This window comes from Neomonachus schauinslandi, chromosome 4, assembly GCF_002201575.2.
Source record: "Neomonachus schauinslandi chromosome 4, ASM220157v2, whole genome shotgun sequence".
Lineage (NCBI taxonomy): Eukaryota > Metazoa > Chordata > Mammalia > Carnivora > Phocidae > Neomonachus > Neomonachus schauinslandi.
Genome location: NC_058406.1, coordinates 38,643,476 through 38,666,817, shown reverse-complemented (window position 1 = coordinate 38,666,817; position 23,342 = coordinate 38,643,476). Strand labels below are relative to the sequence as shown.

Below are 23,342 nucleotides of genomic sequence, written 5' to 3'. Positions count from 1 at the left end.
ATTGTTGATGGGATTTTGATAGGGATTACATTGAATGTGTAGATTGCCTAAGGAATCAATCCCATTTACAGTTGCACCAAAACCCATGAGATACCTAAGAATGAACCTAACCAACGAGGTAAAGGATCTGTACTCGAAAAACTACAGAACATTTATGAAAGAAATTGAGGAAGACACAAAGAAATGGAAAAACATCCCATGCTCATGGATTGGAACAATAAATATTGTTAAAATATCTATGCTGCCCAGGTTTCCTGTAATGCATTCCTTTTATTGGATTACCTGGCTTGGGCTCTTTTACTCAATCATGCCTGATTGGTTCAGGCTTTGGTTGAAGGTGAGAAATTTCGCTCTGTAATTCTTTGAAGTTCCTGTAGATGGAGGGGCTGGATTTTCAACTCACTCTCTATTGCTTCTCATAGCCCAGGGCCATAGTAGTTGCCAAGATTTGCTGAACTTCAGGGGAAGCTCTTTAATGGTCTGAGTTAACCCTGGTGGCTCAAAGTGTTGTCCATCTAGTAATTTCCTGAGCAAGGTCATGCTTAGTTATTTTATGCCATCTTGGTAGGTGAGTTGTGTTCTTGACCAGATTTTTACATTTAAAAATAGAGCTTATGGGGGAGGAGCAAGACGGTGGAGGAGTTGGAGACCTAAATTTAGTCTGGTCCCAGGAATTCAGCTAGATAGGAATCAAACCATTCTGAACACTTACGAACTCAACAGGAGATTGAAGAAAAGAATAGCAGCAATTCTCTGAACAGAAAAGCGACCACTTTCTGTAAGGTAGGACGCGTGGAGAAGTGAATCTGAGGTGATATTCGGGAAGATAGATGGCACTGGGAGGGAGCCTCTGTCAGCCACTAGCAGCAAGTGATAGAGCAGCGGAGCACAAAATTGGAACTTTTAGAAGTCTGCTTCGCTGAGGGACGTCGCTCCAGTGGCTAAGCAGAGGGTGGAACACTCGCTGGGACAGTGTGGTCTCTGGACCCTCGGGGTCACGGAAAGACCAGGGGTGCCTGAGTGCGCCAGAGCTCCAAGGTATCGGAGCAGGGAAGCTGGCTGGAAAGACGGAGCCAAGGAGTGGGCTTTCAGCTCGGGGTTGCCATAAACTGTGATCCGCAGCACAGTCGGGCCACTGCTCTTCCAGCAGGGACCCAACAAGCGGCAGATCCGGGGAGACTCCCCTTCCTTCCCCTGGAAGAGTGGCATGGGAGCGCACCGCAGGGATCTGCTGTGTTTGGAGACTCCAAACGGGTTGGTGTGCCAGAGATAGAAATGCTCGGTCACAGGCTGGGTCAGCATGGCCTGCGGCTGGAGACCGGGGAGACAGGAGTGATTGACTGCTTTTCTCTGGGGGCTCAATGAGAAGTGGGGCTCCTGAGTTCTCCGCTCCTCCGGGGTAGAGATTGGGAGGCTGCCATTTTCACTCTCGTCCTCCAAAGCTGTATGGAAACCTTTCAGGGAACAAAAGCTCCCGAGAGTAAACCCAAGCAGATTGCTTAGCCCAGCCCCCGGCAAGGGTGGTGCAATTCCGCCTGGGGTAAAGACATTTGAGAACCACAGCAACAGGCCCCTCCCCCAGAAGATGAGCAAGAATAGCCAGCCAAGACCAAGTTTACCAATCAATGAGAACAGCAGAACGCCAGCACTAGGGGAATACTGCTCATAGAATTCATGGCTTTTTTCCTCCTGTTTCTTTAGTCTTTAAAAGTTAATTTTTAAAATTTTCATTTTTTCTTTTTCTTTTTCTTGAATTTTTCCTTTTCCCTTTTTCAACCAACATCTTATCAATTCCTTTTTAAAAAATCTTTTTAATTTTTCATTTTTAGAGTCATATTCTATCCCTTCATAGTAGTTAACCTTATTTTTGGTATATATATAAATTGTTCTCTTTAAAATTTTGGGATACAGTTTCTTCTAACAGACCAAAATATACCCTAAATCTCTAGTGTATGGGTTTGTTCTAGTCTCCTGCCTGATCACATTCTCTCCCCCACCTTTTTTTTTAATTCCTCTTCTTTCTTTTTTCAACCAACTTCTTATCTTACTAATTCCTTTTATAAAATCTTTTATAATTTTCATCTTTACAGTCATATTCCATCCCTTCATCGTATTTACCCTTATTTTGGTACATATATAAGTTTTTCTTTCTTTAAAACTTTGGGAGGCAGTTTCTTCTAACAGACCAAAATACACCCCAAATCTAGTGTGTAGCACTGATCTATGCACCAGCCTGATCATATTTGATCGTATTCTTTTATTTTTTTAATCTTTTGTCTTTTTCTTTTTTTTTTTTTTTTCTGTTTTCTTTCTTTCCCTTTCTTTCCCCCCGGTTTCAGGTCTCTTCTGATTTGTTTAGTGTATACTTTTCTGGGGTTGTTTTACCCTGTTAGCATTTTGTTCTCTCATTCATCTATTGTCCTCTGGACAAAATGATAAGATGGAAAAAAATCACCTCAAAAAAAAAGAACTAGAGGCAGTACTGGCTGCCAGGGACCTATTCAATATGGACATTAGTAAGATGTCAGAACCAGAGTTCAGAATGACGATTTTAGAGATACTAGCTGGGCTTGAAAAAAGCATGGAAGATATTAGAGAAACCCTTCCTAGAGAAATAAAAGAACTAAAATCTAACCAAGTCAAAAACAAAAAGGCTATTAATGAAGTGCAATAAAAAATGGAGGCTCTATGTGCTAGGATAAATGAGGCAGAAGAGAGAAACAGTGATATAGAAGACCAAATGATGGAAAATAAAGAACCTGAGAAAAAGAGAGATAAACAACTACTGGATCACGAGGGCAGAATTCGAGAAACTGATACCAGAAGATGAAACAACATTAGAATAATTGGGATCCCAGAAGAAGAAGAAAGAGAGGGGCAGAAGGTATAATGGAGCAAATTATAGCAGAGGACTTCCCTAATTTGGGGACAGAAACAGGCATGAAAATCCAGGAGGCACAGAGAACTCCCCTCAAGATCAATAAAAATAGGTTAACACCCCGACATCTTATAGTAAAACTTACGAGTCTCAGAGAGAAGGAAAAAATCCTGAAAGCAGCTTGGGACAAGAGATCTGTAACCTACAATGGTAGAAACTTTAGATTGGCAACAGACCTATCCACAGAGACTTGGCAGGCCATAAAAGACTGGCATGATATATTCAGAGCACTAAATGAGAAAAATATGCAGCCAAGAATACTATATCCAGCTAGCTGTCATTGAAACTAGAAGGAGAGATAAAAAGCTTCCAGGACAAACAAAAACTAAAGGAATTTGCAAACACAAAACCAGCCCTACAAGAAATTTTGAAAGGGATCCTCTAAGCAAACAGAGAGCCTAAAAGTAACATAGGTCAGAAAGGAACAGAAACAATGTACAGTAACAGTCACCTTACAGGCAATATAATGGCACTAAATTCCTATCTTTCAGTAGTTACCCTGAATGTAAATGGGCTAAATGCCCCAATCAAAAGACACAGGCTATCAGATTCATAAAAAAACAAGACCGATCGATATGCTGTCTGCAAGAGACTCATTTTAGACCCAAAAACACCCCCAGCTTGAAAGTGAGGGGGTGGAAAACCATTTACCATGGTAATGGACACCAAAAGAAAGCTGGGGTGGCAATCCTTATCTCAGACAAATAGGTTTTAAACCAAAGACTGTAATAAGAGATGAGGAAGGACACTATATACTACTTAAAGTGTCTATCCAAGAAGAAGATCTAACAATTGTAAATATCTATGCCCCTAACATGGGAGCAACCACTTCTATAAGCCAATTAATAACAAAAGCAAAGAAACACATCAACAATACAATAATAGTGGGGGACTTAAATCACCCCTCACTGAAATGGAGAGATCATCTGTCGACCTCTGAGAGTCGGGGACCTGGGGCGGCAAAGGAACTGACAAAAAGAGATGACAGTATAGAAGACACAGGGGACCCCAAGCAAACAGCCCGAGGCCTCGAGGTTTATTTTCCATACCCTTATATTCCATCTACAGCGATATAGATCTAACATGGTTTACATCAGGGGCATAGTAAGGCACATTCCTCCATGTATACAGGATTAGTCAAGCATGTAAGAATCTTTAAAACAGAATAAAGGAACAGAGGGGAGTGCCCAATGTGTTGTTTATAGGACAAGGGAACAAAGAGGGGAGTGCCCAGTGTGCTGTTTACAGGACAAGGGAACAAAGAGGGGAGTGCCCAGTGTGCTGTTTACAGCTGGCTTCCTATCTACAAAATATCTTCTGCTGAGTACTTTAGAACTGACCACACATGTACCAAGGGCATTTCACTCTGATCCTTTTGGGTTACTTTTAACCCTGCAATCTTGAGTTTTCTCAGAGATCTCGGAGTCTGAGCGAACATGCACCAGTGGTCATTGTGGCGTTCTTTTACCTATAATCATCTAAGCAAAAGATCAACAAAGAAATAAAGACTTTAAATGCCACACTGGACCAAATGGAGTTCACAGATATATTCAGAACATTCCATCCCAAAGCAACAGAATACACATTCTTCTCTAGTGCCCATGGAACATTCTCCAGAATAGATCACATCCTAGGTCACAAATCAGGTCTCAACCAGTACCAAAAGACTGGGATCATTTCCTGCGTATTTTGAGACCACAATGCTTTGAAGCTAGAACTCAGTCTCAAGAGGAAAGTCGGAAAGATCTCAAATATATGGAGGCTAAAGAGCATCCTACTAGAGAATGAATGGGTCAACCAGGCAATTAAAGAAGAATTTAAAAAATTCATGGAAACCAATGAAAATGAAAACACAACTGTTCAAAATCTTTGGGATGCAGCAAAGGCAGTCCCTAAGAGAAAAGTATATAGCAATACAAGCCTTTCTCTAGAAACAAGAAAGGTCTCAAGTACACAACCTAACCCTACACCTAAAGGAGCTGGAGAGAGAACAGCAAATAAAGCCTAAACCCAGCAGGAGAAGAGAAATAATAAAGATCAGAGCAGAAATCAATGAAATAGAAACCAAAAGAACAGTAGAACAGATCAACAAAACTAGGAGCTGGATCTTTGAAAGAATTAACAAGATTGATAAACCCCTGGCCAGACTTATCAAAAAGAAAAGAGAAATGACCCAAATAAATAAAAGCATGAATGAAAGAGGAGAGATCACAACCAACACCAAAGAAATACAAACAATTATAAGAACACATTATGAGCAACTATATGCCATCACATTAGATAATCTGGAAGAATGGGTGCATTTCTGGAGATGTATCAACTACCAAAACTGAACCAGGAAGAAATAGAAAATCTGAACAGGGGCGCCTGGGTGGCTCAGATGGTTAAGCATCTGCCTTCGGCTCAGGTCATGATCCCAGGGTCCTGGGATCGAGTCCCACATCAGGCTCCCTGCTCCTTGGGAGCCTGCTTCTCCCTTTGCCTCTCTCTCTCTCTCTCTCTCTGTCTCTCATGAATAAATAAATAAAAAAATCTTAAAAAAAAAATCTGAACAGACCTATAACCACTAAGGAAATTGAAGCAGTCGTCAAAAATCTCCCAATAAACAGAAGCCCAGGGCCAGATGGCTTCCCAGGGGAATTCTACCAAACATTTAAGGAAGAATTAATACCTATTCTTCTGAAACTGTTCCAAAAAATAGAAATGGAAGGAAAACTTCCAAACTCATTTTATGAGGCCACCATTACCTTGATCCCCAAACCAGACAAAGACCGCATCAAAAAGGAGAACTACAGACCAATATTCTTGATGAACATGGATGCAAAAATTCTCACCAAAATACTAGCCAATAGGATCCAACAGTACATTGAAAGGATCCTTCACCATGACCAAGTGGGATTTATCCCTGGGCTGTAAGGTTGGTTCAACATCCACAAATCAATCAATGTTACACAATACATTAATAAAAGAACGAACAAGAACATATGATCCTCTCAGTAGATGCAGAAAAAGCCTTTGACAAAGTACAGCATTCTTTCTTGATTAAAACTCTTCAGAGTATAGGGATAGAGGGGACATAGTTCAATATCATAAAAGCCATCTATGAAAAACCCACAGCGAATATCATTCTTGATGGGGAAAAACTGAGAGCTTTCCCTCTAAGGTCAGGAACACGGCAGGGCTGTCCACTATCACCACTGCTATTCAACATATTATTAGAAGTCCTAGCCACAGCAATCAGACAACAAAAAGAAGTAGAAGGCATCCGAATCAGCAAAGAAGAAGTGAAACTCTCACTCTTTGCAGATGATATGATACTTTATGTGGAAAACCCAAAAGACTCCACCCCAAAACTGCTAGAACTCATACAGGAATTCAGTAAAGTGGCAGGATATAAAGTTAATGCACAGAAATCAGTGGCATTCCTATACACCAACAACAAGACAGAAGAAAGAGAAATTAAGGAGTCAATCCCATTTACAATTGCACCCAAAACCATAAGATACCTAGGAATAAATCTAACCAAAGAGACAAAGGATCTGTACTCAGAAAACTATAAAATACTCATGAAAGAAATTGAGGAAGACACAAAGAAATGGAAAAACATTCCATGCTCATGGATTGGAAGAACAAATATTGTGAAGGTGTCAATGCTACCTAGAGCAATCTACACATTCAATGCAATCCCTATCAAAATGCCATCCACTTTTTTCAAAGAAATGGAATAAATAATCCTAAAATTTGTATGGAACCAGAAAAGACCCCGAATAGCCCGAGGAACGTTGAAAAAGAAAAGCAAAGCTGGTGGCATCACAATTCCGGGCTTCAAGCTCTATTACAAAGCTGTCATCATCACGACATTATGGTACTTGCACAAAAATAGACACATAGATCAATAGAACAGAATAGAGAGCCCAGAAATGGACCTTCAACTCTATGGTCAACTAATCTTCGACAAAGCAGGAAAGAATGTCCAATGGAAAAAAGACAGTCTCTTCAACAAATGGTGTTGGGAAAATTGGACAGCCACATGCAGAAGAATGAAACTGGACCATTTCCTTACACCACACACAAAAATAGACTCCAAATGGTTGAAAGACCTCAATGTGAGACAGGAGTTCATCAACATCCTAAAGGAGAACACAGGCAGTAACCTCTTTGACCTCAGCCCCAGGAACTTCTTCCTAGAAACATCACCAAAGGCAAGGGAAGCAGGGGCAAAAATGAACTATTGGGACTTCATCAAGATAAAAAGCTTTTGCAAAGCAAAGGAAACAGTCAACAAAACCAAAAGACAACCGACAGAATGGGAGAAGATATTTGCAAATGACATATCAGATAAAGGGCTAGTATCCAAAATCTATAAAGAACTCATCAAACTCAACACCCAAAGAACAAATGATACAATCAAGAAATGGGCAGAAGACATGAACAGATATTTTCCAAAGAAGACCTCCAAATGGCCAACAGACACATGAAAAAGTGCTCAACATTGCTTGTCATCAGGGAAATCCAAATCAAAACCTCAATGAGATACCACCTCACACCAGTCAGAATGGCTAAAATTAACAAGTCAGGAAACGACATTTGTTGGCAGAGATGTGGAGAAAGGGGAACCCTCCTACACTGTTGGTGGGAATGCAAGCTGGTGCAGCCACTCTGGAAAACAGTATGGAGGTTCCTCAAAAAGTTGAAAATAGAGCTACCATACGACCCAGCAATTGCACTACTGGGTATTTACCCCAAGGATACAATTGTAGTGATCCGGAGGGGTATTTGCACCCTGATGTTTATAGCAGCAATATCCACAATAGCCAATCTATGGAAAGAGCCAAGATGTGTATCGATAGGTGAATGGATAAAGAAGATGTGGTATATATATACAATAGAACATTACGCAGCCATCAAAAGGAATGAGATCTTGCCATGTGCAACGACATGGATGGAACTGTAGGGTATTATGCTGAGTGAAATTAGTCAATCAGAGAATGAGATGTATCATATGATCTCACTGATATGAGGAATTCTTAATTTCAGGAAACAAACTGAGGGTTGCTGGAGTGGTGGGGGCTGGGAGGGATGGGGTGGCTGGGCGATAGACCTTGGGGAGTGTATGTGCTATGGTGAGCACTGTGAATTGTGTAAGAGTGTTGAATCACAGACCTGTACCTCTGAAACAAATAATACATTATATGTTAAAGAAAAGAAGAAGATAGTAGGAAGGAAAAATGAAGGTGGGGAATCGGAGGGGAAGACAATCCATGAGAGACTATGGATTCTGACAAATAAACTCAGGGTTCTAGAGGGGAGGGGTGTGGGGGGATGGGTTAGCCTGGTGATGTGTATTAAAGAAGGTAGGTACTGAATGGAGCACTGGGTGTTTTAAGCAAACAATGAATCATGGAACACTACATGAAAAGCTAATGATGTAATGTATGGTGATTAATATAACATAATAAGAAAATAAATAAATTAAAAAAAATAAAAATAGAGCTCATGTGTGTGGACTGAAGGGCTGCCCAGAGTTTCTTTCTGGGGGGAGGGGTTCTGGTTTACATGAAAATTTAAAAAAAACCATAATTATGTAGAAATGTTATGATGTTTTTAAAGAATATTTTTGGCCCCCTGCTGAGCTCCTATTCCATGGTCTAGGCTGAAGTCCTTAGATATTGTTTGGTTTTGAGTACGTACCCATGTGGGTGCCTGGGTGGCTCAGTCGGTTAAGTGTCTGCCTTTTGGCTTAGGTCATGATCCTGGGTTCCTGGGATTGAGTCCCACATCGCATTGGGCTTCCTGCTCAGTGGCAAATCTGCTTCTCCTTCTCCCTCTTCCCTCCCCCCCCCCCGCCCCGTGCTCATACTTGCTTGAGCTCTCTCTCTCAAAGTAATAAATAAAGTCTTTTTAAAAAAAAGAAAATATACCCATGTAATTTCACTTTACTCTGTGAGTTTGCACTTTATTTTGGCAAGTTGTTTATTTTACAATTCTTTTTCTTTCGGACAAGCATGAGCTTTTTGAATAAATAAAAATTTCCCTTTCCTCTTTTCTTGCCTGCTATGGAAAATAAGATGCAGGAAGCATTGTAGTCAGATATATAGTTCTATAGAACAGAAGGCATTAAACCTTAGCTTTGCCATTCACTAATGCTGTACTTTGAGCAGAGGCCTCAGTACCTCTTTGAAACAGGCATGACAATATTTATCTTACAGGGTTGTTGTATGGAGTGGTATTACCAAAAGTCTAGCAGATAGTGGCCAGTACTGAAATGTGAAGTAAGACCAGAAAGGGAAATGATTCATTTTTTGTATATAGTTGGTACGGGATGGTGTTTGGTGATGGTGGGAGACATTTTAGAGGAGTTAACATAGGAATTGCACTTTAATACACTGCCTGGAATGTTCTTTCAGAAAGCATGTTTTTTTCCCCCTCATTTCAGTTTTTTACTCAAATGTCTCTGTGACCCTGTGTAAAATTTCAACTGTTAGTTCCTGACATTTCCTAAACACCTATTTTATTTTTTTTCTTAGCACTTACAACTATGTAATATTATATTAATTTTACTTATTTATTTTTTAATTGTCTGTGTCCTCCATTAGAATATAAACTCTGTGAAGGTAGGATTTTTCTTTCATTCCTTGGTGTCTAGAACAATGCCTGGCACATAATAGGTGCTCAATAAATATTTGTTGAAAGAATTAGTGTGAGAATGAGTAGAAATTACCAGATGAAATTAGTTATACATGGATTTATTGTATTTTCATGACTATTGACCTCAAATTATAAAGTGCAATGTTGAGGAATTTAGCATGAGTGTAATGATTTATAGAAAACAATCACCTATCCAGCAATCTTTTTTTTTTGATACTATTACTGAGAACTTGGGTTTGGATGGTGGGAAGCTTTTGAATAGCCAATATAGTTGTAAAATACATGTATTAAAATTCATTTTCCTTACTTCTCAGAGGTGATACTTAGCATTTATTTCTTCTTATTTAGACAGTTTTAAGTATCTTGATAATATGCGTTGTACCTCAGGAAATTTGTAGTTAGGGTGGAGCCTGACGAGATAGGAATGCTCTTTGGTGAGAAATCAAAGTTCACAAGCTGACAGAAGGTAGGAGGCAGAAAATATAAAAGTAAACAGTAAAATTTAAGCATATAACCCTTTATAGATCTGTTCTTTATTATCATGTTAAGATTAAATGAAGTACAAGATGATTTTAGAACGACTTCCAGTAAAAATAGCAATGTCTCAATACACCTATTACATTTTTATCCTCTCAGTCTTGTTTGTAGCCTCACTGTTCCAGCAAGACAGTTCTCTGAAAGGTTGCCAGAGACATTAGTCATGTAATTTGGTGGTCTTGTCTTACTCTTGATTCCTCTGTAGCGTATGACATTTCTAATGATCATACTTATTTATTTTTTTTTTTAAAGATTTTATTTATTTATTTGACAGAGAGAGAGATAGCGAGAGCAGGAATACAAGCAGGGGTAGTGGGAGAGCGAGAAGCAGGCTTCCTGCCGAGCAGGGAGCCCGATGTGGGACTCGATCCCAGGACCCTGGGATCATGACCTGAGCCGAAGGCAGACGCTTAACGACTGAGCCACCCAGGCGCCCCCATACTTCTTTTTTGACACTTGTTTTTCCCTGGCAGCATTGACTCTGTTGTCCTTATGCACCTCCCTCTCTGACTGACCATTCTTGTTTTCATCCACATGTGACCCTTAAGGCATTTGGAGATGTCCTTTTTTAAAATAATTTTTATAAATCTTGTGTATTACATCTAATAATTCAACATCCATCCATCCACTGAGAATTATTATTATGCTCATTAAATATTTTGAATCCATTAATTTCTTTGTATATGCCTTCCTCATTCAAACTACAAACATCTGTCAGAACTACCATTCTTGTTTCCTTCCATACATGCTCCCCACTCCCATTATCCATTCTTATAATCTTTTTTTTTTTTAAAGATTTTATTTATTTATTTGAGAGAGAGAATGAGAGAGAGCACATGAGAGGGGGGAGGGTCAGAGGGAGAAGCAGACTCCCTGCCGAGCAGGGAGCCCGATGTGGGACTCGATCCAGGGACTCCAGGATCATGACCTGAGCCGAAGGCAGTCGCTTAACCAACTGAGCCACCCAGGCGCCCTCCCATTATCCATTCTTAACACAGCATCTAAAGTGATCCTTTTAAAACTCAAATCTGAGTATATTTCTGTCCTATTTAAAATATTCCACTGTCCTTCCATCAGAATTAGAATAAAATCTAGACTCCGTATCTTGACTGCAAAGTCCATCTGGACCTTGACTACTTTTCTATCTTATGCTATTCCATTCTTCCTAATAATGCTTTAGCCACGGTGACTTTCTGCCTGTTCATAGAGTAGGCCAGATTTGTTTCTGCTTTAGGCTGTTTGGTCCAGACATTTCTTCCTCCTGAAATACTGATCCTCTTCCCCCTCCACCAACATCTTTGCATCTTGGCATTCAGATCTCAGCTTACATATTGCTTCCTCTGAGAGGCCTTCTCTGAATAGCCAGTCTAAACTAGCCACCCAGTCACTCTGTCATATCATCCTGTTATTGTTCTCTGCTTGTTCATTTACTTGTTTCTTTATCTGCCTCCCCTACAATAAGAATAGTCACTTTGCTAAGGAGGCTTTTTAGACATTTTATTTTTCTAATTCCCGCACCTCTACAAAATTTAATTCTCAGATACAGTGTATATCTCTTTATGTACCGTGGGCTTTCAAAGGGCCACAAGTCATTTTAATACGTAAAATTTCCTTGGTTCCTTAGATAACACTCTTGTTGTGAGTGAATGCCCTACCTGTATGATCCTCCTTCTCATGTATACATTTTTATTTTTATCATGTTACCTAGTATTAAATCATTATTTTTGCTTTGATAATGATATTCTTCGTGGGAGTATTTTTTCACATTTTTATTGAGAACAGATCATCCTCAAGGCCTGCCTTTGAAGTTACTTTTTCCATGCAGTTTTTTATGATCTTCCAGCCTTGTATGATGTTTCTCTCTTCTAATTTCCAGTTACAACTTTTTTGATATTTCTTTTATGGAACATAGATTTTATTGTTGTCTGCAAACATAGGCTTCTTGAGGGCGGGAACAGTGATTTCTTCCCTTGTCTTACATTGGCTAGTTTTTAATAGGTACTTAAAACATACATGAGTGAATGAATAAATGGCAATTCCTTAAAAATAACAGGGTAGGTATAAAATGTTTGGTAAATTTCTACTCAACTAAAAATCTTCATTTTCTTTTGGATGAATGAGATATTTTTCTCATTTTTCATATTTTCATATAGTCTTCTGTTCTCCTACCTCTGTCCTTGTCTCTATAGGGGTAGAGTTAGTATAGATGAGGTAATGGAAATCTAATATGGTTCTTTGCTTTATCATTAACTCAGATTTATATAAGATATCCTAAAGGAGCCAAGGATAGATGTATTAACCTGATTCAGTGCCTTGTCTTCGTCTTCAGTTGTCACTGTATTCGTAATTTACACATCAGTCACAGAACATTTGTATTTTAAGTGTCCCTTAAATATAGCAGAACATTCTTGTTTAAAACAAATGTGTTGGAAGAAATATCTCATAGGGCAGATTTCATTGCAACATTTAGAAGCAAATGCTCATATCCATATGTACTGGTTAATTTCTTCCCAATATGTTTTGTGTGTTTTTAAAAAATTTTCCTGTGTGTTAAACTTAAATTACAAAAGGTTTTTATCTTTTATCAATTTTCATAATTATTTCTGAAGAGTGTGCCAACAAAAGAATGAAATGGTTTTTTTTACTTATAAATTTATAAAAAGAGATGTTGAAATAGTTTAAAAATGTATGTAAGTGTAGGCTTCATTTTTAATATTTTAATGCTTAAATATTTTTTATGGGAAATCATGTAGCTAGTGGAGTCTTATGTTTGGAAACAGACAGATCTGGTTGTGAGTTCTGGTTTTACTATTTACTACCTGGGTGACCTTGTTTGAGTTACTTAGTGTTGTACTAAGGGTTCTCCAGAGAAACAGAAAGTGTCTGTCTGTCTATCTATCTATCTGTCTATTTATCTATCTATCTTTATGTAATAAAAAGATTTATTTTAAGGAATTGGCTCATGAAATTATGGAGGCTGGCAAGTCCAAAATCTGCAGGGTTGAGTGGCAGGCTGGAGATCCAGGGGAGACCTGTACTGCAGTTTAAGTTTGAATGTTGTCAGGTGGAAAAATCTAGAGGACTGATCTTGTAGTTCAAGTTGGAAGGCTGTCTTTTGGCAGAATTTCCTCTTGCTTGTGGTAGGTCAGTCTTTTGTTCTATTCAGGATTTCACGTGATTGGATGAAGCCCACTCACATTATGAAGGGCGGGCAACCTGCTATACACAAAATCCACTGATTTAAATGTTAATTTCATCATAAAACACTCTCAGGGAAGTATCCAGAATAACGTTTGATCACATATCTAAGCACCATGGCCCAGCAATGTTGATACATAAAATTAACCATCATACTTAGACTTTCTGAAATTGTTTTTTCAATTTAAAATGTGTAGAATAATAAAGTATCTCATAGAATCGTTGTGAAGATCACTTAAGGTAATGTATCAGATGCCTTACACATGGTAGACACTCCATAAATGGCAACAATATTAACTGTCTTCTCTTCCTCCTTTTCCTTCTCCCCACCTCCCTCTTCCTCCTTCTTTCCCTGTTTCCATTAAAGAGAAATAAGAGCCATGATTTTTTAGCATGTGATGCAGAATATTCATGTAAGCTTCAAAAATAAGGTCTTAAGAGGACCTAGTGATTATAGTGATTATAAAACATTTTGAAAAACAACATTTTGAAAAACAAAAGAAAATGAGTGTTCTTTATCAACAAAGAAGGTAGAGTCATTTATAGTCATTCATTCATTTACTCAATGTTTTGAAAACAGTGTATTGAGTGCCCATTATATTCTGTCTGAGTCTCACTGGGAAGCTATAAGAGGTTGGGTGGCATATCAGAGTCATCACTTAATAGAAGAGCAAATAAGAGAGGCCACATTTGTAAAACATCTTTGGAGTAGCATGGAATTAAAATCAATAGGAGCAGACTAAAAATATAGCATTAGCTTGTTAAGAATAGATAAGAATAATAATAAAAAAAAAAAGAATAGATAAGAATCTTCAAGGGATGTTCATTATCTATGAAATGAAGCCCAAGCCTTTTAACACAGAATTGAAAGCTTCCCATGACTTGATAAAGTGTAGGGAAGATGGCAGAGAAGGAGGATCCTGAGCTCTCCTGTTCCATGGATACAGTGAGGCAACAACTACATGTGTTGCAGCTAATGCTGAAAACGACCCGAGACTGGCAGAACAGATCTTCCACAGCTAGGTGTATAGAGAAGGCCACATTGAAAAGGATAGGAGGGACAGAGATGTTGTTGGGAACCAAATCCCCAGTGCAACTAACTACAAACAGGAGGGACATCACAAGCATATAGGAACAAGGGGATCACTGGGCATATCTGGTCCTGGGGACCTGCACTGGAAAGATGAGTTCCCTTAAGGTCTAACTTTTTTTAAAAATTTTTTAAAGGTTTTTTTTTATTTATTTGACAGAGAGAGAGACAGTGAGAGAGAAAACACAAGCAGGGGGAGTGGGAGAGGGAGAAGCAGGCTTCCCACTGAGCAGGGAGCCCAATGCGGGGCTTGATCCCAGGATCTTGGGATCATGACCTGAGCCAAAGGCAGATGCTTAATGACTGAGTTACCCAGGTGCCCTAAGGTCTAACTTTGAAAATCAGTGGGGCTTAACCCCAGGAACTTAAAAATCAATTGGATGTAACTCTAGAGGAGCTTGAGGACTATAGGAAACTAAGACTCTGGGCTTAAAGAGCCACAATACTAAATGACTTGAACTGAGACATAGCACAGAAACAGCAGTTTGAAAAGAGCCTGGGGTATATGTGAAAGAGATTTATTGACTAATTTTAGGACATATGCTGGAGGGCCAGGGGTCTGCAGGAGATTTTTCTGGGAACAAAAGTGCTGGTGGGCATTATTTTTCTTGTACTTTGCCAGCTTGGATAGCTTTATACTTATGGGAGCCAGTTCTCACGTTCTCCATATACCTTGATAGCACCATGTGCTTCATACCAGTGTTCTCCTTTGGATCTGACCTACCCAGCCCTCCAGTCTTGCCTTTGTAGGTGTCCTCCAAGGTTACTCCTGCCCTGCCACGTTTGGCAGGCAACTTGGCTGGAATTGGTGCCCCTCCAAATTTACTTCTGTTTTGAAGAGTGGGGAAAATAACCTCATAAAAGAGCTTTCCCACAGTTCTGGCAGTTGGGCCTTTTAGCTGGCTATGCAGGGAGCGAGCCCCTCAGTTGTCACAGTGTGCTGATGTGGGGCTTCAGTGTGCCCACAGTTGTCACAGTGGCAAAATGGAGAAAAGTCAGTCTGACTGCTGGCCCCACTCACCAGAGAGCCCACAGCAATGTGGCTTAGCTAAAACAGGAGGTAACATGCAGTGCATACAGGGGACACCCCTGAAGAGCCTGGTTCTGGTGACCAGGGGTCATTGTTCTACAGGGAACCACAGGACATCTTTTACATAGGTGATTTCTGACCTACCTAATACATAGAAATAAACATGGAGAATTGGACAAAATGAGGAGACAAAAGAATATGTCCCAAATGAAATAATAAGACCAAAGCACAGAAAAAGAGCTAAGCAAAATGCCTGATAAAAAGTTCAAGGTAATGGTCACAAAGCTACTTACCAAACTTGAGTGAAGAGGGAATAAACTCAGAATTTCAACTAAAGGATAGAAAAAAAAGTATAGTCAGAGCGCAAGAATACAATTACTGAAATGAAAAACACACTAGAAGGAATCAATAGCATATTGAAGGATGTGAAACCAGATTAGTGATCAGGAAGGTAGGTTAATGGAAAACATCCAAGGTCAACATCAAAAAGAAAAAATAATACAAAATGAGAATAAGTTAAGGCACCTCTGCAACATTATCAAGCATAACATTCACATTATAGGTATCCCAGAAGGGAAAGAGGGAGAGGAGGAGGAAGAAAACATATTTGAAGAAATAATAGCTGAAAACTTTTCTAATCTGGCTAAGGAAACAGACATCCAGGAGTAGGACACAGAGAGAACCCCAACAAGATGAACTCAGACACATAGACACATAGAACACATAGAACACCAAGACACATAATAATTAAAATGGCAAAAATTAAAGACAAAGAATCTTAAAAGCAGCAACAGAAAAGCAAACAGTTATGTATCAAGGAAACCCCATAAGGTATCAGATGATTTTTCACTAGAAACTTTGCAGGTGAGAAGGGAGTGGTGTGATATGTTCAAAGTGCTGAAAGGAAGAAACCTACAACCCAGAATACAGTACCCTGTAAGATTATCATTCAGAATTGAAGGAGAGATAAAATATTTTCCAGCAAAAGTTAAAGGAGCTTATCCCATTAAACGAGCCTTGCAAGAAATGTTAAAGGTAATTCTTTAATTGGAAAGAAAAGACCGTAACTAGAAGTAAGAAAATTATTGAAGAAAAAATTTCACAGGTAAGAGCAAACATATAGTAATGGTAGTTGATTGATCACTTATAAAGCCACAGGGGGTTTAAAACACAGAAGTAGTAAAATCAATTATATCTACCAAAAGTAGTCAAGGGATACATAAAATAAAAAATGTAAAATATGACATTATATATATAAAATGTGAACAGGAGTTAAAAGATTTAATAAAAAGATTTAGTGCTTTTAAACTGTTCTTAATAAAAAGATTTAGTGCTTTTAAACTGTTCCAACTTAAATGACCATCAACCTAATATAGACTGCTATACACATAGGATGTTATGTATGAACCCTATGGTTCAAATCAAAAACCCATAATAGATATATACATAGAAAAAATAAAGGAACCCAAGCATAACACTAAAGCAAGCCATCAAACTTACAAGGGAAGAGAGCAAGAGAAGAAGAATACAAAAATAAACAGAAAACAACAAAATTGCAGTATCTATATAACTAACAATAATTACTTTTTAAAAAATTTTTCAGTAATTACTTTAAATGTAAATGGAGTAAATGCCCCCAGTCAAAAGACATAGGGTGATGAAATGGATGAAAAAACAAGACCCATATACATGCTGCCTTCAGAAGACTCATTTCAGAGCTACAGACACACAGACTGAAAGTGAATGGATGGAAAAAGATAGTCCATGAAAATGGAAGCATGGGGGGAAAAGCCAGGGTAGCAATACTTATAGCAGACAAAGTGGACTTTATTATTTATTTGTTTGTTTATTTATTTATTTTTAAAGATTTTATTTACATATTTGAGAGAGAGGGAGATTGAGAGCACAAGCTGGGGGGAAGGGCAGAGGGAGAGGGAGAAGTAGACTCCCTGCTGAGCAGGGAGCCTGATGCAGGGGTCTATCCCAGGACCCTGAGATCATGACGTGAGTTGAAGGCAGACGCTTAACTGACTGAGCCACCCAGGCACCCCCAGACAGAATGGACTTTAAAACAAAGACTGTTTTAAACAAAGCAAGATACAAAGAAGGACATTACATAATGAGAAAAGGATTAATCCAACAACAAGATATAATAAATGTCAATATCTATGCATCCAGTGTAGGAGCACCTAAATGCATAAAATAAATATTAATAGACATAAAGGGAAAATTGATAGTAATACAGTAATATTAGGGGACTTTAGAAATAAATTTTTATTTATTTATTTGTGTATAGTTGACACACAGTGTTACATTAATTTTAGGTGTAGGACATGATTTCACAAATTAATACATTATGGTATGCTCACCACAAGTGTAGCTACTATCTCTCGCAATCACTTCTCTGCCTTTTAGCTAAGATCGAGTGTAGAATCTGTTCTTATCAGTTTAATAGTAGGGGACTATAACACCCCACTTACATCAATGGATAGATTATCCAGACAGAAAATGTATAAGGGAACAGTGGCTTTGAATGATACATTAGACTAGATGGACTTAACAGATACATACAGAACATTCCATCTAAAAAACAGCAGAATACACATTCTTTTTGAGGGCACATGAAACACTCTCCAGTATAGATCACATTAGGGCACAAAACAAGTCTCAATAAATTTAAGAAGATTGAAATTATATCAGGCATCTTTTCTGACCACAGTTGTGTTGAAACTAGAAAACAGTTATAAGAAACAAAGTAGAAAAAAACCACAAACACATGGAGGGTAAATAACATGCTACTAAAGAATCAATGGGTCAACTAAGAAATCAAAGGAAATAAAAAAAATACATGGACACAAATAAATATGGAAACACAGCAGTCCCAAATCTTTGGGGTGCAGCAAAAGTAGTCTAAGAGGGAAGTTTGTAGTGATACAGGCCTATCTTAAGAAAAATCTCAAACAATATAACCTTATGCCTAAAGGAACTAGAAAAAGAAGAACAAAGCACCAATTCAGTAGAAAGAAGTAAATAATGAAGATTAGAGTGAAAATAAATAGAAACTAAAAAATAAAATAAAAGATCACAATGAAACCAAGAGCTGATTCTTTGAAAGGATAAATAAAATTGATAAATCTTTAGCCAGACTCATAAAAAAAAAAAAAAAAAAGAGAGAGGACTCAAAATCAGAATGAAGGAGGAGAAATAACAACTGATCCATAGAAATTTAAAGAATTGTAAGAGAATATTATAAAAATTATATGCCTGAAAACTGGACAGATAAATTTGTAGAAATACACAATCTTAAAACTGAATCAGAAATAAATAGAAAATTTATACAGACTGATTACTCCTAATGAAATTGAATTGGTAATCAAAAAACTCCCAATGAACAAAAATCCAGGATCATCTGGCTTAACAGGTGAATTCTACCAAAGATTTAAGAGTTAATATCTATTCTGCTCAAACTATTCCAAAAAACAGAAGAGGAAGGAAAACTTCGCAATTCATTCTACAAGGTAAGCATTACCCTGATATTAAAACCAGAGAGATTACAAAAATAAAAAACTATAAAAAAAATCTGATGTACGTAGATGCAAAAATCCTCAAGAAAATGTTAGAAAACCAAAATCATTAGTATATTAAAAAGGTCATTCACCACGATCAAATTGGATTTATTCCAGGGATGCAAAGACAGTTCAATAAGCATAAATCAATTAGTGTGATACACCACATTAACCAGAGGAAGGATAAAAACAATATGTTCATCTCAGTATATGTAGAAAAAGCGTTTGACAAAGTGCAATATCCATTTATGATAAAACCTCTCGCCAAAGTGGGTTTAGAGGGACTATAACTGAACATAACAAAGGCAATATATGAAAAATTCACAGCTAACATAATACTCAGTGGTGAAAACCTAAAAGGTTTTCTTTTGATAGGGAACACGACAAGGATGTTCACTGTCACCTCTTTGAACATTCTACAGGAAGTCCTATCCACAGTAGTCAGACAAGAAAAAGAAATCAGGGGCACCTGGGTGGCTCAGTCGTTAAGCGTCTGCCTTTGGCTCAGGTCATGATCCCAGGGTCCTGGGATCGAGTCCCACATCGGGCTCCCTGCTCTGTGGGAATCCTGCTTCTCCCTCTCCCACTCCCCCTGCTTGTATTCCTTCTCTCGCTGTGTCTCTGTCATATAAATAAATAAAATCTTTAAAAAAAAAAAGAAAAGAAAAGAAAAAGAAATCAAAAGGCATACAAATTGGCAAGGAAGAAGAAAAACTTTCATTATTTGCAGATGACATGATACTATATATAGAAAAGCCTAATGGCTGCACCAAAAACTAGTGGAACTAATAAATACATTTCAGTATAGTTATAGCATACAAAACTAATATACAGAAATCTGTTGCATTTCTAAACTCTAAGAACAAAGTAACAGAAACTAAGAAACAATCCCATTTGTAATTGCACCCAAAGGGATGAAATACCTAGAAATAAACTTAATCAAGGAGATAAAATACCTCTACTGTGAAAAGTGTAGGAATTGATAAAAGAAATTGAAGATGATACAAGCAAGTGTAAAGATATACCACATTCCTTATTGTAAGAATTAATATTGTTAAAGGGTCCATGCTACCTAAAGCAATCTACAGGATCAGTGTAACCCCTATCAATATACCAATAACATTTTTCACAGAACTAGACCAAATAATCCTAAAATTTGTATGGAACACAAAAGATCCCAAATAGCCAAAGCAGTCTTGAGAAAGAAAAATGAAGCTGGAGGTATCACAAGCCTAGATGTCAAGATACACTACAAAGCTATAGTAATCAAAACAGTATGGTACTGGCACAAAAATAGACAAGAGACCAATGGAACAGAATAGAGAGCCCAGAAATATACCCACACTTACATGGTCCATTAATCTATGACAAAGGAGGTAAGAATAAACGGTCCTGGGTAAACTGGACAACTGCAAAAGAATGAAACTGGACCACTTTCTTACACCATACATAAAAATAAACTCAAAACAGATTGAAGAGCTGAATGTGAGGCCTGAAACCATAAACATTCTAGAAGAGAATATTGGCAGTAATTTCTTTGACATTTGTTGTAGCAGTATTTTTCTAGATAGGTCTCCTCAGGCAAGTTAAAGAAAAACAAAAATAAACTACTGGTATTGCATCAATATAAAAAGCTTTTATAGAGTGAAACCATCAAAAAACCAAAAAGACAACCTACTGAATGAGGGAAGATATTTGCAAGTGATATAATTGATAGGGAGTTAATATTCAAAATATATAAAGAATTTAACACCAAAACCCTCAATCTGATTAAAAAATGGGCAGAGGACCTGAATAGACAGTTTTCCAAAGAAGTCATACAGATGGCCAAAAGAAGTACTTCTAATGGTCACTATGAGAGGTTGATGGAGATATAGTTAAATATTGAATGCTTAAAACAATGTCTGGTAATGATAGACAACTCAATGCATGTTCCTTAAATAAATGATATATAAATAAGTAAGTAAATAAATAAATAAATTTAGAGGCTTCCTTGTAACTGTCCCTTCACAGTGTACACTGGATAACATGGACCTATTTGTAAAAACTCACCATGTGTTACTCCTGGTAGACGTTAGGGTCTGATGGAAAATAATAACCACAACAGCAAGAGCAAGCAGAAAAATGAATAATTCCTAATATTTATATAGCATTTTGTAGTTAACAAAGTGTTTTCACATCTATTATGGTCTCTCATAAATCCTGGACAAAAAGGAGGGCAAACATTTTATTCCTATTTTTGGAAAAGGAAATTGAGGTTCAGAGAAGTTAAAGTGACATGCTTAACTGCACACAACTAGTAAGTGGTAGAACCTGTAGTTCAGCTCAGGCCTAGCTGACCTCTAAGCCTGTGCTCATATACCTTAGTTTCTGGTTATTCAGCATTGATCTATTTATTTGCTGGGTTATTCATGACAACCTGAGCATCTCCAAGTTGTAGTACAAGCAAATAACCAGTGTGATGTTCTATGTTAGCTCATAGGACAGCAAGTTGAGACCCTTTAAATGGAGTAGATGGGAGTGTAACTGCTACCACTTCGGAGAGCTTTAACTCACTCCCTGTTTTTAGTGAGTATCTAATCTGGGAAGACTATTTGCATGTTTTCATACCATATATTGTTCCTCATTGATGGAGGTAGATAATTGGAATATCTAGCAATTTATGGAGAAAGGGTGACATTTGTGGATTCGGAGAACTTAGTCCTTTAGGAATGGTCAGGAAAATGTCATAGGTTTGAAATTGACAAGAATATGTTTTCTTTTTTTTTCCCTTCCAAGTATTTATTTATTTATTTGTTTATTTATTTATTTGCTTATTTAAGCCTTTTTATTATTAGGCCCATCATTGAGTTCAGGAACAAAAACTTCTGCTTCTTGGTCACATTGCATCCCTGGTTTAATTTTATTCAGTCTAGCACAGCTTTATTTCCTATGGTCCTGGAAAGTACTGTGTGAAATTATTACTTTCTATATACATTTGAGTCCAGAGAACAATATAAGATAATAGTGATGATTAACTCACTATCAAAATCACTCTCTGGTTATAGCAAGGAAAACATCACGTGTTAGCTTTAGAGATTTATTATTCCTCATTATGGAAACTTTGCTGAACTGGTATTATTTTCATTTTCTCAAAATGCTGATTTCTCCCCCACCCCCAAGTCAGGACCAAGTTTTTATTTAAATTCAAGTTAGCTAACATATAGTGTACTTTTGGTTTCAGGAGTAGAATTTAGTGATTCATCACTTACATATAATACCCAGTACTCATCATAACAAGTGCCCTCCTTAAACCCACCATCCATTTAACCCATCCCCCCCACCCACCTCCCTTCCAGCAACCCCCAGTTTTTTTTTTAAAAAAAAAAAAAAAAAAAAAAAAAAGTGTATGTTTTCAGAAGGATTTTGGCCTGTTTGTATGTTGTAGGTGTGGATCGTAGTTCATATACTCAGCAAGAAATGTCAAATTATTTTAGTTTATTTAAATCAAATTAATCTGACTCTTGTTCTCCATCTCATTGGGATTTTGGGAAATTTAATTTCTCATCTTCCCTGAGGCTCTATCTCTTTCTCTACCATTACATAAAATGCCAAGAGGCTTATGTGATACTTAGGCAATGAGATGAGGCCTTCTGATTTTGAAATGTCTGGACACAGATATCCTTATCATCCAAGCCCATAGCTCCTTGAAGGTGGAATGCTTCAGTGCAAGCTGGGAATGGGGGTCTTTTTGGGGCCTTTGCCTAGACCCAGAGCCCTAGTGTCCAGAATTATTCTTCCCTAGGTGCCCTGCATAACCACCCCCTGCTGAGGACTGCCAGGGAGCACCTCTTCCTTCCACCACTCATGGGATCCTTGATTTCTATCACTTTATCAGTGTGTGGGACTATTTCCTCCTCTTTTCTGTTTCCAATGGAAGACCCTTTTTCTACTAGCATAATCATGGCTAATGTGAGGGAGAAAAATGTTAGAGGCTACTTTTGCCTTTTTACTGTCACATAAACCTCCCCTGAGGCAAGAGATCTGAAGGGGCCTGGAGAAGAATGAGTATGGGCTCTGTGTGTGTGTGTGTGTGTGTGTGTGTGTGTGTGTGTGTGTAGTAGGGGGTTATGTCTAGTGTGTGGGGAAATAGAATGTGGGGTATCCTACACAAAACACCAAAACCAATCAACATGTCAATAAATTATTTTACAAAACAGTTTACTGTCAGTGTGATTTTTTTTTCCCATTCACTGGTTGATATTCCCTGGGAATCAGAAGACCTGGCACTTATCATGTATGTGGCCTTGGGCACTCACTTAACTTCTCTGATTGTGTGATCTAGTCACTAAAATG

At 37.9% G+C, this 23,342-nt stretch overlaps 1 protein-coding gene and 1 pseudogene across 1 annotated transcript in view; both read left to right on the top strand.

Moving 5' to 3' along the window:
• Positions 1-23,342, top strand: part of AGBL4 (AGBL carboxypeptidase 4) — a 1,445,284-nt gene that overhangs the window by 138,462 nt on the left and 1,283,480 nt on the right. The gene's annotated exons all lie outside the window — the stretch shown is intronic.
• Positions 17,837-17,938, top strand: LOC123324808 (annotated as a pseudogene).